This window comes from Kogia breviceps, chromosome 10, assembly GCF_026419965.1.
Source record: "Kogia breviceps isolate mKogBre1 chromosome 10, mKogBre1 haplotype 1, whole genome shotgun sequence".
Lineage (NCBI taxonomy): Eukaryota > Metazoa > Chordata > Mammalia > Artiodactyla > Physeteridae > Kogia > Kogia breviceps.
The window spans coordinates 11,210,795-11,229,610 of NC_081319.1; positions in this window are offsets into that span (position 1 = coordinate 11,210,795).

Consider the following 18,816-nt stretch of genomic DNA (forward strand, 5'->3'; position numbering starts at 1 on the left):
TCTTAATCCTGCATGATGCTACCTCTCAGGGGTGGGTCTCAGCACAATATAAAAGGCACAAGATTCAGGCTTAGACAGATACCTCTTAAAAGCTAGCAGTGGAATTGTAGACAAGTCAGCCCATCTCATACTTAAATTTCTCAGTTGTGAAGTAACCATAGCAGAAACCAGTCCCAAGGGCCTCAAACATGATCACCAGCGTGAAAGCTCCCTGAGAGGAAGATATCTCCTTTCAATTGTAAGGTGGTACCACTGCTTTCATTTTCAAACTGAAGACCAGCTCAAGCCCTAAAAAGCCACAGGGAAGCTTATTAGAGAAGGACTGCAATCCTCCAGAAGAGCCACTGTTTCATTTGACATCTCTACCCTCTGATGCTCGGGAAGCACCTAGAAGCAGACGCAGTATCTACAGACTGGGTTCTCAATTGGCCTTTCAAAGTTGTGGACACAAGGAGATCTCAAAATCTACCCACCTTGGGCTTCCCTGGTGGCGCAGTGGTAGAGAGTCCGCCTGCCGATGCAGCGGACACGGGTTCGTGCCCCGGTGCAGGAAGATTCCACGTGCCGCAGAGCGGCTGGGCCCGTGAGCCATAGCCACTGAGCCTGCGCGTCCAGAACCTGTGCTCTGCAACGGGAAAAACATCTACCCATCTTTAAGCTTTTTCTACTCTGTGGAACCAGGAATCCCAGACACGTTCATTTCTGATCTCACCCAGGCTGCTATATCCATGTGGCCTCTTGTAAATAGCTGAACTGTAGTCAATTACATGAAAAACAATGAAAAGATGTTACTTTTTTGCATCTTTCCATCCTTCTGTCAGTACTCATGTGTTTTCTCCTTTGCTGCTTGTCTGTTTCCATGCCCATAACTTCCTGTACACCCGGCCCCTGTGGCAAAGACTCCGAGCATTTTGTTCTCTCCATCAAAGCTCATCTTTCCCGTGTCCAGTGATTCAAGCAAGGTCTGCCTAATTGACTGTCAAGTTCGTCTAATGAGCAGACACCATCATCTTACATCCATACAGCCCTTTAAAGTCTGCAGAGTTCTGTACATACATGATCTAATTTAACAGCATGGCGGGCTTCCGTGCTATCGTCATCCCATGGCACAGCGGCAGAAGTGGAACTTACATATTTGAAGGCATTTGCTCAGCATATCTCAAGCTAGCTTGCGACGATGCTGGAGCTTGAACCAGGTCTTGGGATTCCATGTACAGAGTTCTTTTCATTCTATCACACTGCCCACCAACCAAATAACTATTAATAAATGATATTTCCCCACTCAGGAATTTTTAAGATGGCATTCATGAACATCAAAATCACAGCAAAATGTTATGTGTATGATTTTTAATCAGACATTGAGGGGAGAAAGCGTCCATGACTTTAATACCCATCAGATTATGAAAGATACCCAAGACCCAAAATTGTTAAGAAGCACTATAAATATAAGCAATGAGGTATTTGCTCCTATTTTTCCAGCCCAGGAAGATAGTAGGTCTTATTAACATTCCGGAGAAGTCTATCTCCTCTATTCATCCTTAGTTGGGCTCTGTTGTACAATTTCATGCTTAGATTAAAATTGAAAGTTAGGAGTAAAATTACTTCTACTCGTATTTTTAAAAACTACTTTCCTTTTTTTTTGCGGTATGCGGGCCTCTCACTGCTGTGGCCTCTCCCATTGCGGAGCACAGGCTCCAGACACGCAGGCTCAGCGGCCATGGCTCACGGGCCCAGCCGCTCCGCGGCACGTGGGATCTTCCCGGACCGGGGCACGAACCCGTGTCCCGTGCATCCACAGGCAGACTCGCAACCACTGCGCCACCAGGGAAGCCCCAGAATTTTATTTATTTATTTTATTTTTATTTATTTTTTTTTTTTGCTGTACGCGGGCCTCTCTTGTGACCTCTGCCGTTGTGGAGCACAGGCTCCGGACGCGCAGGCTCAGCGGCCATGGCTCACGGGCCCAGCCGCTCCGCGGCATGTGGGATCTTCCCGGACTGGGGCACGAACCCGCGTCCCCTGCATCCGCAGGCGGATTCTCAATCACTGCGCCACCAGGGAAGCCCTCCATTTTTTAATCATCACTGTTTAATGTATTTTAAGACTAGGAGAGGGAAGGGATCAGAGAGTGCAGATCTCAGAGGGATGCTAGAGCGTCATAGATCAATAAAGTCCCAGTAGGGCTTCCCTGGTGGCGCAGTGGTTGAGAGTCCGCCTGCCGATGCAGGGGACGCGGGTTCGTGCCCTGGTCCGGGAAGATCCCACGTGCCGCGGAGCAACTAAGCCCGTGAGCCATGGCCGCTGGGCCTGCGCGTCCGGAGCCTGTGCTCTGCAGCGGGAGAGGCCGCAACAGTGAGAGGCCCGCATACCGCAAAAAAAAATAAAAATAAAAAAAATAAAGTCCCAGTAAATTGACCTTCCTTCTTTTCCCCAACAACCTCTCATAGCCTTAACTCAATGGCTTTCAGAGTCAGCCCTAAGGAACATAAGAATGGTACCCACTGTTGCAGTGCAGGGAGGTGAGCTGGGTGGGGAAGGGATAGGGCGTGTGCCAGTTGGGGTTCTCCCAAAATCAGAACCAACAGGAATACATATATATGTGTGTGTGTGTGTGTGTGTGTGTGTGTATACATACATGCAATACATACATATATATAGGGAGAGAAAAAAATTTTTTAAGGAATTGGCTTATGCAATTATGGAGGCTGATAAGTCCAAACTCTGCACGGTGGCCTGGCAGGCTGGAGACCCAGAGTAGAGCTGCTGCTGCAGTTCAGATATGAAGACTAGCTGCTACAGAACTGCTTCTTGCTTGAGGGAGGTCAGTCTTTTTGTTCTATTGAGGCCTTCAACTGATCAGATGAGGCCCACCCACACCATGGAGGACAATCTGCTTTACTCAAAGTCCACCAAATTAAAAATTAACCTCATTCAAAAACACCCTCACAGAAATATCCAAAATAATGTCTGACTGAGTATCTGGGCCAAGTTGATGCATAAAATTAATCATCACAGTCAGATTCTGTCCGCCACCATGCCACCCCCACCTGAGCAAGAGCACCTCAGTATTTATTGTTTTCTTCTGAAGCTTAAGATTTTGTTTGAAAGATGGATTTTGCTACACAATAGTAGTAATAGTCCTTTTTAAAGGTTTGCTCTACTGTCTTAATCCAAAGTAGCAATGAAGGTAGAAATCTGACCTGCACAGACAGGTGATATTCTGATGCGTTCAGGTATAAAGTAGCCTTTCTAACTAGTTGGCCCACACATGCTCTTAACTCCCTCCAATCACATCTCCAGAGCACAAATGGGAAATCTTTCTAAACACAAATCTGATAGTATCAGCTCTCCATGGTTTTCTCATTGATCGAAGGGTAGCATTTAGAAATCATTTCTCCAGCCAACAAAGCACAAACGGCTCACCTTCTACCTCTTCCCAAAACCTCATGGCATGCGTCTTATCCCTCTACTCTTTTCGTTCCAACCATATTGGGTTTCTCTCCATCCATAATTTGCCCCTAGCTCCCTGACACCACAGAGCCTTTGAACATGCTGTTCCCTCTGCCATGAATATCTTTCCCTTCCCTTCGTCAACTACTTGACTCCTATTCAAATACCTTAAGCACCACCTGCTCAGGAAAGCCCTTCTTGATCTCCCTGCTTAGATCAAATTCTCCTATTAAAAGCTTTTACTGCACCATGTAACTCTTATTCATAGTACTTAGGATACTAGCAAATTCACATTTATTGGTGTAATACATTTACAATGTCAAACACACTCTCTGTCCTCAGTGACCGCCATAATGTTTATATCCAGTAAATATTTGCTGAATAAATAAATAGAGCAAACTGCTCCGTGATCTACAGGTGTGGGTAATTCTGCAGCAGGAGAAATATATCCTAAAAAATTTCCCTTCCCAATTTGATCATTCTAAATCCAGTGTGTCTAAAAGGAAAGACCTTCTTAAGAAATCCTTCGTCTCAGTTTTTTTTTCTGCTTCTATTTTCAATCTGTCACTTACATGGCTCAGTAAGCAATGTCCTATTGCAAGCCATCTTCAAATGCCGTGTCCCATCATCCTGGAGGTACTTTCTTCTACTAACGTGTGTGGAACTGATCCCACATTGTCACAAAAGCAAAATAAATCTTTTACTCTCACTCTGGAAGATGAACTCAGTAGTGAAACCTGTAGCACTGAATTATGCACAAGCATCTGATTTCAGTGTATCCAACATGCTCGTTCTCAGATCTAAAACATCTCCTGCTAAGCAGGAGATAATATTTTTCTCTCTCCAAAAGGGGAAGGCTTTGTCTCTAACACTGAGTCCAAGTTCTGACTCAACTGAAGACTTTCCTTGTGAAAGTGCAAGTTATCTTTTAAAAAGGACTTACAGCGCCCCCCTCCCTGCACCCATCTCCTTGTCACACAAAAGCCAAACCACTGAGCTCAGAATTCGAGGTCCTAGGACTGGGCACCAACCCTCTTTGGCATCCTCCCTCCCTTGGTAGGGTGTGCCCAGTGAACATCCAATACAGGGAAAGTGGTCCCTTGCCATTCTCCCAATACGTCCTGTGCTTTTATGCATTTTCTTAAGTACTAAATTGATTTTTGGAAATAATATTTGTAAAATGTATACAGATTTTTTTAAAAGAGATTTTGACTAGTAAACTTCATCAAAGTTCCCCACAACACACACACACACACACACACACACACACACACACACACACACACATACTGTTACTGGTATTAGAAACTATTCAGTAGTACATAAAATAATAGCATCGTTTGCAGTGGATTTTTTTTTTTAGATTTGATGAAACGTAATGTGTTTCTCATTTCAAAGTACGGCAGTGATTCTCTGGGTTAACCATTCTTGGGCTTACAGAGTTTGTTAGCCTGTGAAGGCCCCTGACTCAGCCCAAGTATAAAAAGAAAATAGATAGTATAGGGTTTCGGGAAGTGCAAATCTTAGGACTGATCCATGGGATGTGTAAACTCATTGAAGTGTTCACATCTTGTGAGAACCTCTCTCTGAGACTCTTCTCACTCTCACTGATGTCTACGCTGTGCCCATGGACTCCTTGAAATTGAACACTATTGTATATTCATTTATGTATCTCTCAAAATGCCTAGCACAAAGCCATATACACAATGCACTTCCTATCAATGAATGTGTACAGAGTGGATGACACCTTCCACTGAAACTTCCTTTCCTCTCTTCCTCCGTCCATTCATTATTTCCCTGCTCCAAAGCATACATCAACTCACTGAGATGCTAATCTTCCTTAAATGTTATTCTTAAGCCTCTATGCAACTATTTGCCTGGGGTTCCTATTAGCACTGCATGTCTGTTGTTGTTGGTCTCTTTCTCTCACTACTGAGAAAACCTACACTGGTTCTACCAAGGGGATGGAACTTATCTTTCCAGCACTCCACCAGGTTAATCATAGCTGGGATCTATAAGGAGGCAGCATGTGTGTCACTTGTGATCAGTTGATAATACCTCTCTAGAAAACCACAAGTATCCTGAGACTACATCTGGCTCAGCAGGGAAGAGAGCTGTGATTGATTATTGATGTCTGCCATGGGACACGCAGGCACCACCACACATTTGCCATACCTAATCAATAAGGCATGATTCATGCAGCACCATGAGTTCTCCTCACAGTCCCCCAAAATGTAACATGAAAATAATTTCTATAAATACTCCTTTTGGTGTTTAAAAGTTGTTTCTTATAGTTGTCTATGCATTTTTCTCTGTACAAAAGTGTGTGTGGTTGTGTGTGTCTGTGTTTGCTTTTGATACATAATCAACTCTATGAATTTTTATTTATTATTTCTAGCATATTTATTTTTATCATAAAAATTATCCTATTCCAATATTATAGAAACTTGCATCCATAATTTTAAGAAGTTTTTTTAGAATTCTTTTCATATTTAAATGCTACCTGGAATTTATTTTGCTGTAAAAGGTGAAAATGGGAGCCAATTTTATTTTTTTCCCACATAAAAAATCATTTTTGCATAAATTATAGAATATTTTCCTCCATTAATTTGAACTGCCTTTTGGATTTAATACTGTGTTCCACTATATCTCATTGTTTACTCTGCCTGCTTCTATGCCATTAGCATAATAGTTCAATTACTATGGCTTTACAATATATTTTAATGACTCATAGAACATATTTTCTCCTTGTTCCTTTCATTTTCAGCAATTAATGGTGATCTTACATGTTTATTCTTTCCAAGAGACTTTGGAATCATTAGTCAAAATCAGGGGAGGAAATTCCATGGTAATTTTTCATGAACTTCGTGTTTATAGATTACATTAGGGATAATTTAGTTCTTTATAAAATTAAATCTCCCTACCCCCACCCAAATAATTATCTCTTAACTTTTCAAGGTGTCCTTTGTGATCACTCAGCAAAATTTTATTCTTATCTTTACCAATATTCAGAGCATTTCTTCTGAAGTTTATACCCAAATAACTTATGTTTTCAACATGACTGGGGAAAAAAATCTTTTATCCAATACATTCTGTAGCTGGTTTCTGTTGATGTTTAAAAGAAAGTTATTTTTTATACATTATTTTGGTTATTGTACACACAACTAAAAATTTATTGTTTCTGGAGTTGTTAGTTGATTTTCATTGTTGTTTTTATTACAAGATCATATGATATAATTTCCCCTCTTTTTTTCCGAAGCCAATTCCTCTTACTTATTTCTCCTATAAAACCACATTCGCTATCACTGTCAGAAAAATGTTCAAAAGCAGGGATAAGAGCAAGCATCTGGCCTCACTTTTGAGATAAAGGAAACTTCCTCGTCTTCAAGCATTACACATGATTCTGGTTATTATTTTGAGATTCTGTTAAGGAAGGTGTTTTCTATAGCCATTTTACTTCAGGAGTTATATCAGGAATGCATGTTAAAGCTAAGCAAATGCTTTACGAGCATCTACTGAGATGAAGATGTGTCTTCTTGCTTCCTTAGTCCTATGTATTAGTCAACTATTGTTGCAAGAATGCTGTATAACAAACAAGTCCAAAATTCAGTGGACAGACTTCTGGTTTTAGCTCTGACATATAAAGAGCTTGAAAGTCATCACTCTTGTTCTTACAACAAGAAGAAAAGGCCAGAAAAATTGTAAATCAACAACTATCCTTGACCACATCAAAGAACTGAGATTAAAAGAAACCTGGAGAGAGAGACATTATCTATAAAGACACAGCTCAAACTTTACTAGAGCACAAACCATAAATTGCTAGGAACACTTAAACGGTTAGTTTTGATGAGTGGCTAGCAGCCAAATGTGAACCAGTGTGAGAATGATAAACTCCTGGGCCCACCATGCAGCACAGCGAGACCCACATTTTCACAGACTTTAACTTTTGAACCACCCCCCACACACACATCATTTGCTCATGCTGAAGACCTGAAAAAGACCCCTTTGTGGTTCTGTCCAAGAGAGGGCAAAAGTAATGTGCAAAAGAAATGTGCCCAAAGATTCCTCCAAAACAAAGGCCTTCTCTCTAGGGGAAAAGAGTACCAGAGGCTTAGCCCCAGCTCGAAGCACATTCCTCCAACTCCAGCTCCCACTAGGCATTCCTACTTCACTAAGGGGGGAAAAAGTTAGTAACAGGGTTCAGAGCTTCAGGGAAATATTTTGGGAACATGGTAGCCAGGGAGGAGAGTAAGGGGCAAAGGGAAAGTATAGCTACATCACAGGAGAAAAACTTGTGAAGTGTGCAGCCCCAAGACACAGGCCCAATAAAAGACAGATTTAATCAGAAGAGTAAAGGCTCCTCCTCATCCACCTAACCTCTATCGACTGAAAAAAACAAACAAACAAACAACAACAAAAAAAAAACCCACACGACGTAAAACACGTGAGTTGAGTTTATTCAGTGTCTTACTGAGGACTATAGCCCAGGAGACGGCCTTTCGGATAGCTTTGAGAAACTGTCCCAAAGATGTAAGGTGGGAGGTCAGTATATATGTGATTTTGGCAAAGTGGGTATGTGCAACCAAGCACACATCTCCGTAGAAGTTTGCTGCTGGTCACAAGGAACAGATAGCTTGGTTACTGCTTTTAGTGCTTTTCTAGTATGAGAAGATGCAAGAATCCAGGGTCAGAAAAAATTTCTTCTAAAAATATCTAACTATCTGAATGCCTGTTCTGCCAGTGTTTTCAGAGCACAGAGTGCCTCATTCCTGATCTCCACCCTGAAATCCTTTTGGGGTGTGTTAAAGGTCAAAGAGTACAATGTCTAATGGCTCAATCCTTGTACAGTCAGATGGTGAGAGACATTCTTTAAGTGGCACCTCCACACCAACAGGGCTCCAGTATAATTACAGTGGATTACAGCTTAAAGCAATGCAAGACACAGACTGTCTCTGAGGTGAGGTACTTGGGAAACCCCAAAGTCAAGAGGGAAAGACAAGAACAAGGACACCAGAAGAATTTTAAACCTCTGATACCTACAGCTACAACAAAAATTAAGCATAGCCCAACTCCTAGCCATATTAACATAAACCCTCACACTAAAATCTGTTTACCTTGATTTCTATTAGCCAAGGTACATGATGTCTGGCTTTCAACAAAAATGACAAGGCATACCAAAAGACAAGAAAAAACAGTCTGAAGAAACAAAGCAATCATCAAAATCAGACTCAGATATGACATAGATGTGGGAATATCCAGACTATTGATTTTAAATAACTACGATTACTATGTTAAGGGCTCTAGTGAGAAAAAGTACGCAGTGTGAAAGAACAGAAGGGTAATGTAAGCAGGGAGACAGAAATGCTAAGAAAGAATCTAAAGGAATCTCTAGAAATCAAAAATGATAATAAAAATGAAAAATGCTTTTGATGGACTCATCAGTAGACTCAAAACAGGTGAGGAAAGAATCGGTGAGCATGAATATAAGTCAATAGAAATTTCTCATTCTAAAACTCAAAGACCAAAAAGAAAGAAAAAAGCAGAATAGAACATACAAGAACTGTGAGAAAATTTCAAAAGGTGTAACATATGATCACTGGACTACCAGAAGGAAACAGAAGAAATATTTGAAGCAGTAACTGAGAACTTTCCAAAGTTAATGACGTACACCAAATAAAATATTTTCTTATTCTTATTCTTTACTACTGTAAAATATAACTTTTTCTTTCAAATAATAATAGCAAAAATGTACTGGGTGATTGTAGTGTGTGGATAAATTAAATAAAGAACAGCAATATCACAAGAAATAAGAAGAAGGAATTGAGAATACTCTCTTATAAGGTCCTGCTCTACATGTAGATTGGCATAGTGTTAGTTGAACTTGGCTAAGTTAAAAACGTATATCATAAACTTTAGGACAGCCACTAAATATTTTTAAAGGAAGTGTAATGGATGCTCTAAGAGTTAAAATTACATAAAATGCTTCATTAAAACAAGAGAAGGCAGAAGAAAGAGGGAGAAAAATAAACAACAAATGGAAAGCCATTACAGACATCAACAGTCACATTTATGTGAATGGTCTAAATACGTCAATTAAAAGACAGAAATTTTTCATAGTAAATTTTTTAACTTTTTTTAAACATCTTTATTGGAGTATAATTGCTTTACATTGTTGTGTTACTTGCTGCTGTATAACAAAGTGAATCAGCTATACATATATATATATTCCCTATATCCCCTCCCTCTTGCATCTCCCTCCCACCCTCCTTACCCCCCCACTAGCTGGTCACAGAGCACCAAGCTCATCTCCCTGTGCCATGCGGCTGCTTCCCACTAGCTATCTACTTCACATTTGGTAGTGTATATATGTACATGTCACTCTCTCACTTCGTCCCAGCTTACCCTTCCCCCTCCCCATGTCCTCAAGTCCATTCTCTACATCTGCGTCTTTATTCCTGTCCTGCCCCTAGGTTCTTCAGAACCTTTTTTTTTCTCTTAGATTCCATATATATGTGTTAGCATACAGTATTTGTTTTTCTCTTTCTGACTTACTTCACTCTGTATGACAGACTCTAGGTCCATCCACCTCACTACAAATAACTCAATTTCATTTCTTTTTATGGCTAATATTCCATTGTATATATGTGCCACATCTTCTTTATCCGTTCATCTGGTGATGGACACTTAGGTTGTTTCCATGTCCTGGCTATTGTAAATAGTGCTGCAATGAACATTGTGATACATGACTCTTTTTGAATTATGGTTTTCTCAGGGTATATGCCCAGTAGTGGGGTTGCTGCATCATATGGTAGTTCTATTTTTAGTTTTATAAGGAACCTCCATACTATTTGCCATAGTGGCTGTATCAATTTACATTCCCACCAACAGTGCAAGAGCATTCCCTTTTCTCCACACCCTCTCCAGCATTTATTGTTTGTAGATTTTTTTGATGATGGCCATTCTGACTGGTGTGAGGTTATACCTCATTGTAGTTCTGATTTGCATTCCTCTAATGATTAGTGCTGTTGAACACACTGTCACGTGTTTGTTGGCAACCTGTATATCTTCTTTGGAGAAATGTCTATTTAGGTCTTCTGCTCATTTTTGGATTGGGTTGTTTGTTTTTTTGATATTGAGCTGCATGAGCTGCTTGTATATTTTGGAGATTAATCCTTTGTAAGTTACTTCGTTTGCAAATATTTTCTCCCATTCTCAGGGTTGTCTTTTCGTCTTGTGTATGGTTTGCTTTGCTTTGCAAAATCTTTTAAGTTTCATTAGGTCCCATTTGTTTGTTTTTGTTTTTATTTCCATTTCTCTAGGAGGTGAGTCAGAAAGGATCTTGCTGTGATTTATGTCATAGAGTGTCCTGCCTATGTTTTCCACTAAGAGTTAAATAGTGTCTGGTCTTACATTTAGGTCTTTAATCCATTTTGAGTTTATTTTTGTGTATGGTGTTAGGGAGTGTTCTAATTTCATTCTTTTACATGTAGCTGTCCAGTTTTCCCAGCGCCACTTATTGAAGAGGCTGTCTTTTCTCCACTGTATATCCTTGCCTCCTTTGTCATAGATTAGTTGACCATATGTGCATGGGTTTATCTCTGGGCTTTCTATCCTGTTCCATTGATCTATATTTCTGTTTTTGTGCCAGTACCATATTGTCTTGATTACTGTAGCTTTGTAGTATAGACAGAAGTCAGGGAGCCTGATTCCTCCAGCTCCGTTTTTCTTTCTCAAGATTGCTTTGGCTATTTGGGGTCTTTTTTGTTTCCATACAAATTGTGAAATTTTTGTTGTAGTTTTGTGAAAAATGCCATTGGTAGTTTGATAGGGATTGCATTGCATCTGTAGATTGCTTTGGGTAGTTCAGTCATTTTCACAATGTTGATTCTTCCAATCCAAGAACATGGTATATCTCTCCATCTGTTTGTATCAACTTTAATTTCTTCCATCAGTGTCTTATAGTTTTCTGCATACAGGTCTTTTGTCTCCTTAAGTAGATTTATTCCTAGGTATTTTATTCTTTTTGTTGCAATGGTAAATGGGAGTGTTTCCTCAATTTCCCTTTCATATTTTTCATCATTCATGTATTTCTGTGCATTAATTTTGTATCCTGCTACTTTACCAAATTCATTGATTAGCTCTAGTAGTTCACAGGAAATTTTTAAAAAGGAAAACCAACACCGACTATCTATTATCTATAAGAAACCCACTATAAAAAAAATAACTTTAAAAGCTTAAAAATAAAAGGATGGATAAAGATATGTCATGCTAATACTGATCAAAAAAAGCTAGAGTAACCATATTAACTTCAAGCAAAGCAGACTTTAGAACAAGAAAAATTCTAAGGGATAAAATGTATTTTATAATGATTCAAAGGTCAATTCTCTAAGAAGACATAAAAATCCTAAATGTATATGCCCCTAACAACAGATCATCAAAATACCTGGGGAGGGGACAAATCTTAGAAATGAAAGAAGAAGCAGACAATTCCACTACTGTACTGGAAGATTTCAGCATCCCTCTTTCAGTAATTGATAGATCCAGCAGGCAATAAAGTCAGTAAAGATAGTAACCTAAACAGCATCATTACTCAACTTGATCTAATTGATATGTATAGAATGTCTCCTCCAACAGAAGAATACATATTCTCAAGATCACATAAAACATACATGGAGACTTCCTTGGTTGTCCAGTGGTTAAGACTCCACTCTCCCAATGCAGGGGGCCCAGGTTTGATCCTTGGTTGGGGAACTAGATCACGCAAGCCGCAACTAAAGATCCTGCATGCCACCAATAAGACCCAGCACAGCCAAATAAATAAATAAATATTTAAATATATATATATATATGAAAATAGACCACATTCTAGACCATAATACACATCATCCACATCTTATCATACTTAAGAGACAAGAAATCATGCAAAGTATGTTCTCAGACCACATGAAATTAAACTAGAAATCAATAATAGAAAGATAGCAGGAAAATCTTCAGATACATAGAGATTAAAAAAAAAAAACACTTCTAAGTGACACATGGATCAAAGAATTCTCAAGAGAAATTAACAATTCTTTAAACTGAATGAAAATGAAACTACTACTTATCAAAATGCGTGGGATGTAGCGAAAGCAGTACCTAGAGGGAAATTTATAGCATTAAAAGCATATATTAGACAAAAATTCTAAAATCAATTAGTTAAGCTTTCACTGTAGGAAGCTAAAGAAAATAGAGCAATTTAAGCCTAAAGGAAGCAGAAGAAAATAAGTAGTAAATATTAGAGCAGAAATCAGTGAATTTGAAAATAGGAAAATAATAAAGAAAATCAACAAAACCAGAAGCTGATCTTTTTAAAAGATCAGTAAAATTGATAAATCCTTAGCCAGGCTAATCAAGAAAAAAAGAGACAAAAATTACAAGTATCAGAAATGAAATAGGGGTTGTCCTTATGGATCCCCTGGACATTTAAAGGATAAAAAGGAATAGCATGAAAACCCCACACCCAGAAAAACTGATAACTTAGATGAAATGGACAAATGCCTTGAAAGACACAAATTACCAAAATTCACACAAAGAGAAATACAAAATTGAAATAGGCCTACATCTACTAAAGAAACTGAATAAATAATAACTTTCTAAAAAATGAAGTACCAGGCCAAGGACATATCACTGGTGAATTCTACCAAATATTAAGGAATAAAAAATACCAATTCTCCACAATCTCTTTCAGAAAAAAAGAAGAACAGAGAACACTTCCTAACTCATTCTATGAGGCCAGGATTACCCTGATACCAACACTGGGTAAAAACATTATCAGAAAGGAAAACCACAGGTCAATCTCTCTCATGAACACAGACACAAAAATCCTCAACAAAATATTAGCAAATTAAACCCAGCAATGCATAAAAAATATTATGTATGCAGGATGGTTCAATACTGGAAAATAAATGTAAGCCACCTTATCAACAGGTTAAGAAAAAACTATTTGATTCTATCTACTGACACAGAAAAAATCATTTGACAAAATCTAACACCCATTCATGCTTAAAAAAGAGAAAGTCTCAGCAAACTAGGAATAAAGAGGTACTTCCCCAACCTGATGAAGATTATCTACAAAAAGCCTAAAGCTAACATCATACCTAACAATGTAAGACTAGATTCTTTCTTCCCCAAGATCAGAACCAAAGCAAGGCTGTCCTATTTCACTAATCCTGTTCATTATCATACATATAGCCCTATAATGCAATAAGGCTTGAAAAGAATAAAATGTACACAAATTGGGAAGGAATAAACACACTACCTTTGTTCATAGATGACATGATTGTATAGGTAGAAAATCTCAAGGAATCAACAAAATATTCTTGGAACTAATAAGCAAGTATAACAAAGTCACAGAATACAAGGTTAATATAGAAGTCAGTTGCTTTCCTATATACCAGGAATGAACAAGTAGAGTTCAAAAAAATGTTATATGTCGTTCACAATAGCACTCCAAAATATGTAATAGTTAGGTATAAATCTAATTGAGTATGTATGGGATCTATAAACAGAAAACCACAAAGTTCTGATGAAAGATGTCAAGGAAGATCTAAGCAAATAAAGAAATATTTCATGTTCATAGAATGGAAGTTTCAATATTGTTAAAATATCAGTTCTTCCCAACTTGGCCTATAAATACAACACAACAAACTAATTTTAAAGTCATCAACAAACTGAGTCTAAAGTGTATATGGAAAGGCAAAAGACCTAGAATAGCCAACACGATACTGAAGTAGAAGAACAAAATTGGAGGTCTGATACTATGCAGTTTCAAGACTTGCTAATAAAGCTAAAGAAATCAAGATAGCATGTTATTGAGGAAAAAATAGACATATAAATCCATGTAATAAAATAGAGAGCCCAGAAATAAACCTACACATGTGTAGTCAACTGATCTTTGATAAATGAGCAAATGCAAATGGAGAAAGAATAGTCTTTTCAACAAACAGTGCTGAAAAATTCAGGTGTCCATATGCAAAAATAAATGAACCTACACACAGACCATACATCTTTCACAAAAATTAACTCCAAGTAGATCATTTGCCACAAAACTACACAACTTGTAGAAGAAAACATAGAAGATAATCTAGTTGACCTTTGGTTTGGTGGTGAGTTTTTAGATGGAATACAAAAGCATGATACACCAAAAAGAAATTGATAAATTGGACTTTATTAAAATTTTAAAACTTCTCTACAAAAGACACTCTTGAGAGCATCAAAAGACAAGCAATAGGCTTCCCTGGTGGCGCAGTGGTTGAGCGTCCGCCTGCTCATGCAGGGGACATGGGTTCGTGCCCCGGTCCGGGAAGATCCCACATGCCGCGGAGCGGCTGGGCCCATGAACCATGGCCGCTGAGCCTGCGCGTCTGGAGACTGTGCTCCGCAACGGGAGAGGCCACAATGGTGAGGGGCCCATGTACCGCAAAATAAATAAATAAATAAAATAAAATAAATTATTTTAAAAAATAAAGACAAGCAACACTCTAGGGAAACATACTGGCAAAGCAAAAACATGGTAAAGGACTTGTATTAAAAATATCCAAAGCAATCTTAAAGCTCAATAGTAAGAAAACAAGCAACCCAGTTAAAAAATGGGCAAAAGATCTGAGCAGCCAATTTACCAAAGAATATGTACTTCTAACAAATAAGCATGTGAAAGATGTTTCCCGTCATTTGTCATTAGAGAATTGCCAATTAAAACGAGATACCACTACATGCTTATTAGAATGGTTAAAATCCAAAACACTGACAACACCAAATGCTCGCAAGGATACCAAGCAACAGGAGCTCTCTTCCATTGTTAGTGGGAATGCAAAAATGGAGTATCCAGCTTAGAAGAAAGTTTGGCAGTTTCTTATAAAGCGAAACATAGTCTTACCATACAACCTAAGAACCATACTCCTAGGTATTTACTCAACTGATTGAAAACTTAAGTTCACACAAAAGCCTGTACATTAATGTTTATAGCCTCTTTAGTCATAACCACCCCAAACTGGAAGCAACTAACATGTCGTTCAATAGGTGAATGGATAAATAAACTGTGGTATGTTCAAACAATGGAATACTACTAAGTGCTAAAAAGGAATGAGCTAACAAGCCAAGAAAAGATAGGGATGAATCTTAAATACATATTGCTAAGTGAAGAAGTGAGTCTTAAAACGTCACACACTATATGATTCCAATTATACAACATTATGGAAAAGACAAGACTACAGGGATGATAAAAACATTGGTGATAGCAGGGGCTCCAGGGAAGTTGTAGAAGGCATAAAAGCTGCAGCAGGGGGATGTTTTAGGGTGGTGAAAGTATTCCATGTGATACTGTAAAGATGGATACATGATACTATGCGTTTGTCAAACCCATAGATTTGGGTTTTACAGCAAAAAGAGTGAGACTTATTGTATGACAATGCTTTTTAAAAACTCATTTAGGGGGTCAGGGGATCCCAAGATGAAATGCAGAATGTGACAACAGAATCGAACTGCATTGCAAATGTAGGAAACAATGTCACTCGAAGCAATGTGAAGGTAGATGCTGACCTAAGTAACATTAGAAAAGACCTAATGGGAGTATGGTGGTATGGGTTAATAACTCTGATACTGCTATATACATTCGCTGGAGCTGGTCAATTAAGTAAATGAATGGCAAATGGCGAAAACCAAGTTTTCACTCTTGGATTGGGAGGCTACAGGTAAGCAAGGGCAGGTGGGCTAGAAAGATCCATGTGGTAATGGATGACAGTTAGAGACATGAGTACAGACTCATATTTAGCTTAATATAGACAGAGATGATTACTTACAGAAATGTTTAAGGATATGTGTATATACCCAGGTTACAATACACATATATTTCCTTGCTCTACCAGCTGGCAGGACCCAGAAGCAACAATGCCTCAGGAGCAACAAGCACACCGTGCACCCAGATCTTGGTTCCTAATTTTTCTCCAATAAAAGAAACCAGGGGTCCTTGGAAAAGAGCTGATTCTAAGACTGGGGAAAGAAATATAAAAGATAAGCCTGGAATTTCTTGTAGTCCCAGAAAGTAACGATGTGTTCCCAAAAATGTATGGACACCAGGGGGGAGAGTGGGGGTGGTGGTGTGATGAACTGGGAGATTGGGATTGACATGTATACACTAATATGTATAAAATAGATAATTAATAAGAACCTGCTGTATAGCACAGGGAACTTCGCTGTACAGTAGAAACTAACACAACATTGTAAAAAACTATACCCCAAATAAAAAAATAAAAAAATAATAAATAAAAGGGGGGAAAGCCCCACAATGACAAGGATATGTCAAATGGACACAGGAGCCAACTGAAAGGGCTTCCAGTGGCCAAAGCTGGAACAATTTCAGCAAGAAAATAAATAAAAGAATGTTGGATCATAGCCTGAAGTATAAAATAAATATACATGAGTTCATACTGATACAAATAAATGATTGAATAAATAAATTATTGGGGGAGAAGAGACAAAACTCCCACGCAGAAGAATTTCAAATAATTTATATGGATACTCCACCCTCAAGAAGGTGGAGCATGGATTGTGCATGGGGACCTCCTTCTAAGAGGTACAGTAAGAAATGAGCCTGGGTGTGGAGAGTAACTTATGTTTTTTTATAGCAGAAACTTGACAAACTCTACCTCAGTCTGGTTACCAACGTTAACATCAACACTGACAAGTCATACTATTAACATAAACCCTTGATGTGGTGTGATGAGAATGGAAAATTACCTCTGTAGTCTTCCCCCTAAAAACCCATAACCTCAGTCTAGTCATGAGAAAAGCATCAGACAAATCCCAACTAAGGGGCATTCTACAAAATACACAACTAGCACTCCTCTGAACGGTCAAAGTCCTCAAAAACAAAGCACGTCTGAAAAACTGTCACAGCCAAGAGGAGCCCAAGGAGACATGACAACTAAATGTAATATGGTGTCTTGGATGGGATCCTGGACCAGAAAAAAGAAAGTCAGGAAAAAGTTAAGGAAATTTGAATAAAACAGGGACTTTGGTTAATAATAATATATCAATATTGGTTCATTAATTATGACAAATGTACCATATTAAAGTAAGATGTTAATAACAGAGGAAATGAGTGTGAAGTATATGGGGATTCCTCTATTGTTTCATAATTTTTCTGCAAATCTAAAACCATTCTAAAATTAAAAGTTTATGTTAAAAATCAGTTGGATACAACAACAAGCATTTACTTTTCTTCTTCGTCAGGCTGCATGTTGGCTGAGTTTGCCTCGAGAATTTGGGCAGGGTTCAGACTTTCCCTATGTTTCCACATTCTCCTTGGACCAGGGGCTACCGGAGCATGTTCCTTTCATGGTAACTGGCAGAAGTGCTAGAGGCCAAATATATAAGCACACCAAAGGTCTCTGCTCACATCGTGTCAGCTACCATTCAACTGGCCCAGAGCAAGTCACGTGGTCAAGCCCAACATCAGTGGGGAGGTAGGTATATTCCACCAGTTCTACATGCCACGGGGTAAGAGGGAGATCTGAAGAATTCAGGACAATTATCTTTATCCAACCTACAACAGTCTGTCTATTTGGTATTGAATCAGTTAGGATGGTTTGGTTGCAAGCAACAGAATCAATTTTTATTAGCTTAAACAAAGAAAGAATTTACTGGAATTATGTATTAGTTCACAGAAGCAAAATCTGAAGAATAGAGATTCAGAAATATATAGGAACCAGGGAAACTGCGGGAATCTAGGTAACAGAAACTAGGGGTTTCTAGCTCATTGGAGCTCTGCCACCCAAACAAGAGAGCACCTATCATTTCTTCCTCTTGTATCACTATATTCTAAATTCAAATTCCCAGAAGAAAGAGCACAATTAGTTGGTTTAGGTCAATGTTTCCTCCAATACTAGGATCCTAGAACCAGAATGAGGAAAAATAATGCATTTCTGGAATAAATTCTGCCTGATTAGGGTATATTATTATCTTAATATACTGTGGAACTCTATTAGCTAATATTTTATTTAGAACTGTTTATATATACATACAAGAGAACTTTCTGTAGTTTTCTTTTTGTGGGTTCTATCTTTTGTTTCTGGAAGCAGTGTTACCATGTTTCTCTTTTTAAGAAGAGTATGGATCCATGTCCCTATTTACTTTTGCTCCAACAGCTTAAATTGACTAGGAATTATGTTTCTTAAAGTTCGAGAAGAATCTGTCCATGAAACCATCTGGACATGGACATTTTTAAAATACGTATTTTCTACTTCTTCTTGAGTCAATTTTTAGAAATTCACATTCTCCTGATGAAACATGCATTTTATCCATGTTTTTCAGTTTATTTTCACTGGCTAT